Source organism: Triticum urartu, chromosome 5A, assembly GCF_056163025.1.
Source record: "Triticum urartu cultivar PI428250 chromosome 5A, HENAU_Tu73, whole genome shotgun sequence".
Taxonomy (NCBI): domain Eukaryota; kingdom Viridiplantae; phylum Streptophyta; class Magnoliopsida; order Poales; family Poaceae; genus Triticum; species Triticum urartu.
The window spans coordinates 63525143-63531142 of NC_141877.1; positions in this window are offsets into that span (position 1 = coordinate 63525143).

A 6000-nucleotide genomic window follows, 5' to 3' on the forward strand; every position below is an offset into this window, starting at 1 on the left:
TTTATCTTTTCCCCTTGATTCTGATTTTCCGATTTTCTTGAGCGGAAGTGCAAGTTGATGTTCCTTGCAAAGAACTATCTATTCTCTCCATGTTGCAAATCAACACGAAATGATGTCATTTTCTGTCCATTGTGGAGTGATAGAGGCGAGGGTGTCCCGATCTTTCGATGAGATGATAACTATCGATTTGGTGGAGACGACTTTGACGATCCGACTACAAACGTGCACGACGTTGCGCCTTAGCAATCGCTAAACCAATCTCCTGAGGTTACTGACGATGCTGGAAGCACGGTCAGCCTGACCACGAAGGTCTATTCCTGCAAGCAATCGAAGAACGAGCAAGAATATGATAAAGCAATCTGAATATTGCAAATAAATATGAAGTATTGATAATGGTGGGGATCCGGAAACGGTCTTGGTCTGGTCGTTGGACACAAACGAAGTACACGAAGTTGCAATGGCTAACTTTTAACTAAACAAATCCCAAGGAAAAAGCTACTAGATGGATCTACTTATATAGGAGCAAGGGGTGGCGGCCAAGGAGGTGGGAGGACGTCCTAAGGCAGCCTAAAACTAACCCTAGGTCGTACAAGGCTCATGGGCCCAAGTGGAGGTGATGCAACACCTTTGGGCTTGTAGTTTGACTCGGATTCTGCTGCAACGTCAGATTGTTTCGTCCGTAACTCAACGCTCCTGATGAATTTGAATGTGAATCCAATTGGGTTGGAAAGAGCACGAAATCTAGTTTCCAACAAAAAAAGAATCACCCAATTCGGAGTCCGTATGAAAAAGTTGTTGGCGTTTTGAGTCAGGTATGTCTGTGTAGTCCGAATCTGAATCCAAAACGTGAGAGACTTGGACTCTATCTTCTCTTGGTCCAAAAGTGACGTGAGAGGACTTTTTGAACACAACCTAAACTTCTCCTTTTCCCTTATCTTCATATGTGGATTGTACAAATGTCCCATACACCTGCAATTAGACAAAACACAAAAGTGTGTGAAGTATTTTTGTTCTGGATAACATAAATAGATTATTGAATAGTTTGCATTAGAAATCACCTGACAAATATGCATGTATGCAATATTTTTGGTCGTATCCAAGGTATTCATGTCCTCATCATCCTCCCCTTTTTGAAAACAAAGCCGTCCTCGGCATTGCTTAATCTGAAATGTGGCTAACAAAAGAGACAAGGTGTACATGTTGTATATGTATATGTCATCCATTTTAACTTCCCTTGATTTTTGCACATATGTCACATGTATACATGAGTAACTTTCATAGTTCATAAAATCTAAAGCCAAAAAATTATCACAAGAAGTAGAAGGCATGAAAATATTGGAACTCGGTTTGCACATATAAGTGAAGCTCTTATTCTCTTCAAAAGATTGGCAATGTTCATCATTAAACCATCCTAACTTCGATGAATAAACCTTACTTGCATCAAATTTACATGCTACAACATGCTTAAATAAGCAAACATGCAATAAGTCATTGGACACAGAATCATCATCAAGATTAGAGGTCATATCAAAATGATTAAACATTGGTTCTTTTGCATCAACAGTTAATTCAATGGGTGCACTCAAAATTGTTGATATTTCAGTTGTTTGATCACATGACGCATTCATGACAGTAAAAAGAGTCTCTAAAATAGGTGGTGTGCTCAAATCAACAGGTAACTCAACACATGATGCATTCAAGTTAACTAGGCATGCTTCATTCTCATGTGAAGTTATATCATCAAGACCTTTACTAAAATAGGTGGTCAAATCAACAGGTAACTCAATACATGACGCATTCAAGTTAACTAGGCATGCATCTTTCTCATGTGAAGTTATATCATCAATATCTTTACTGTTACCTTGTGGCAAAGATGTAGCTGATGTAGGTACGGACGTTGACAATGTACCATACCCTTGAGATGATGTCGCGCTCATAATCCGAGGTGCAATGATGGAGGAACCCACCGGCGGTGGTGAGCATGAACTGGAATAGTAGTTGTTGTAGTCACCTAATGCATCCTCCTGTATCTGTCTCTCAAAGGTACAAGCACGGACATACATACCAGTAATGCAACGAGGAATATACTGAAATCTTGCCTGAATATCATGGTTCAAACCACCAAAAAATCTATTCATTGTATCATTTTCAGATTCTTCTATGTCACAATGATGCATATAAGATTTGAACTCTTGGTAGTAAGCATGAACAGTGTTGTTGCCTTGTTTAAATTGTTCAAATTTGCGAAGCAATTCACGACGATAATAAGGAGGGAAAAATTGTTGTCTCATTACAGCTTTCAAAACTTTCCAAGTTGTGGGTTGGTTATCAATGTTTTTCTTACAATGTACACTCCACCAAACAGAAGCAAAATCAGTAAATGCTCTAGTGGCTGCTCGCACTCGCTCAAGTTCAGAAAAGTCATGGTGACTAAAAACTTGTTCTACTTCAAGCTCCCAAGCTAGATAAGTAGTAGGATTAAATCTACCCTCAAATGACGGTAAAAAGATAACCTGACCATGTGCTTGTGTGTGTTGTACCAACTCTCGTGATGGTGAAGATGTGTCCGTCGTTCAAGAACTTCTATCTTCGAAACCTGTCATGATTAGTAGAAACAAGAAACAAAATTCAAGAATAATGTTCCTATGAACTACTAGGGTGTGGTGGTAAAGCGCTCACAGTAAAGCAAAAATCAATATCTTACAAGTTCTTACCAAGCAGCAGGTAGTGACAGGCAACCAGAGGTGTCAAATAACTCTGAAGATTGTGTAAAGCGATTGCCAGGGGAACGTACGTATACACAGTGTAGAAAAATATGGAGCTGGGTTGGCTATATATGGTAGCAAAAGATTAGCAATAATCAATTCAGAGATGCGATGTTGAATAAACGCTCAACGACGGTACTGTGCTGGTCCTAGGCTAGACCAAACTAGAGACGCGAGCCTAAAACACTAATGAGGTCACGTCGTAGCACAACTAGCATCAATGAAGGATACTAAGTAGTTCTGGACAGCAAGATATAAGTGAAGATCACAACGGCAGTAAAGATAATGAGGTGAAACAACAGCCAAGCAGGATATATCAACAACTGTCTCCAACTTTCCTCTGAAAAAGTTTGTGCCGATTTTTTTGTTTTTTTTCTTCTCTCTTTTTTTCCTCACACTTTTTTTTTCTTTCTCTCCTTTTTTTTCTATGACTTTTTTTTCTCCTTTTTTTTCTCTCCTTTTTTTTCTCTCTTTTTTTCTCCCTCTTTCCAAAACAAACTAGATAAGATGCAGATTGGATCAAGTGAAGATGTGAACGATCTCAACTATTATTATGACAATGAATGGTGGGTAGCACGTGGTGGAAATTGATGGATGGGTGGTGGACAGCGGAAGAGATAATGATGCAGCGGTGGCGTGACTAATGTGAACAGAACTCGAAACTCTAAATGAACTAGACACTAAGACCAGCAACTCGACACGACGATGCAACCGATAATTCAACTATGCAAGCAATGAAAAGAAAATTGCAAAAGCTCAGACTGGCTTGGACCAAGAATGAATAGATCTAACTCTTTTTTGTGGCTTTTTCTTGGACAATAGGTAAGAAAATAAATCTAATCTAGGAAAACTGGAAATTCTCACCGAGCAACCTGAAAACTGATACCACTTGATAGAGGCGAGGGTGTCCCGATCTTTCGATGAGATGATAACTATCGATTTGGTGGAGACGACTTTGACGATTCGACTACAAATGTGCACGACGTTGCGCCTTAGCAATCGCTAAACCAATCTCCTGAGGTTACTGACGATGCTGGAAGCACGATCAGCCTGACCACGAAGGTCTATTCCTGCAAGCAATCGAAGAAGGAGCAAGAATATGATAAAGCAATCTGAATATTGCAAATAAATATGAAGTATTGATAATGGTGGGGATCCGGAAGCTGTCTTGGTCTGGTCGTTTGACACAAACGAAATACACGAAGTTGCAATGGCTAACTTTTAACTAAACAAATCCCAAGGAAAAAGCTACTAGATGAATCTACTTATATAGGAGCAAGGGGTGGCGGCCAAGGAGGTGGGAGGACGTCCCAAGGCAGTCTAAAACTAACGCTAGGTCGTACAAGGCTCATGGGCCCAAGTGGAGGTGATGCAACACCTTTGGGCTTGTAGTTTGACTCGGATTCTGCTGCAACGTCAGATTGTTTCGTCCGTAACTCAACGCTCCGGACGAATTTGAATGTGAATCCAATTGGGTTGGAAAGAGCACGAAATCTAGTTTCCAACAAAAAAAGAATCACCCAATTCGGAGTCCGTATGAAAAAGTTGTTGGCGTTTTGAGTCAGGTATGTTTGTGCAGTCCGAATCTGAATCCAGAACGTGAGAGACTTGGACTCTATCTTCTCTTGGCCCAAAAGTGACGTGAGAGGACTTTTTGAACACAACCTAAACTTCTCCTTTTCCCTTATCTTCATATGTGGATTGTACAAATGTTCCATACACCTGCAATTAGACAAAACACAAAAGTGTGTGAAGTATTTTTGTTCTGGATAACATAAATAGATTATTGAATAGTTTGCATTAGAAATCACCTGACAAATATGCATGTATGCAATATTTTTGGTCGTATCCAAGGTATTCATGTCCTCATCATGGAGGATATGCATTTTTGTGCACACAAGGTGTTTGTGTATTTGCCCAAACTGTTATGAAGAGATAGAGACATGTGGAAGGCAAAGGATTAATGTGCGGTTGTGAAGCTGCATACCATAATCGGATGTATGATTGGAATGGTCATAGTCATACTTTTGTATTCTTGTTAGCTGGTTCTTGATTCCTTATATAATGTTTTGATATGTTCAGAAGTTATACTCATTTGATAAATTTACATATGATCCCCACAGGTGATAAATGAAATGTTATATGGAATAATAATGTCGTAACTGTTATCTTTTTCTTTTGTGGGGTATATTCTCTTTAGTTATTGATGATATTAGAGACTAAAAAACTGCAGCTCCATAATTTCATCAGAGCTGAACTGAACTACAGTTCAGTCACTACATGTCCCATGACTTTGTATGTCTACACGAGAGTACATATTGTCAGTCAAAGCATTAAATTTGCGAAATTCATGCTCTTAGATTTAATTTATCTAATAACCTAATGTGTTGTTCAAACTTGTCCTGCGGATTTGAGTTGGCAACTTCGAACGATCGACGTCGCCGGCCCGCATGACTCTGTGTCGGCATTCTGTTGCAAATACCAGCCCATTTGCTTCTCCTTCATCAGTCCCAGGTACATAAGTTTTCCCATAACATAGAGGTACACAATCTGTAATCATGTGGTTTCCTGTTCTGAGCAGACAATATAAATACCTTTGTGGTCTCCTCAGATGTATAAAAAAAGAAGAGTATAAACAGGGTTAATCCCATGAAGGATGCAAACAATTATGTATGCTCATCATATGAATGCAGATAACTATAGATAACGATGCATACAGTTGGAAGCACGGACTCCTTTTAAAAATATTACGAATGTCCCGGTGGTTAATTCAACGACGACATCAGAAGCGAAACAAGGTTCTACATCTTTGGACTCAAATCATGTTCCTGAAGATTGATTAAGATTTATATTTACTTTGTATATGACATATCTTTTGGTTACTAATTTTTCAGCACTAGATAATTATTTTGTTGAACAAAGAGATGTATCAAAAATCATGTACATTGTAAGCGTTTTTGTGATCGGAATAGATACTTGCAAATGACTCCAGTTCAAAGAGAAACTTATTTACAGAGGAATCGCGAGTACAAACGGGCTAAGAGAGAAAACCATGCAAATAGTACTACTGGCAGAGAAATATGAGTTGGAGTGACCACATACACAAGGTTTTGTCCATGCTTTGATTTACCTTTTCTTTGACAAAGTCGAATATGTTTTCCTTAACCTTGCCATGAACAGAATCTTCCTATCTCGCATATATTATTTATAATATTTTGTTTGAAACTATGATTAT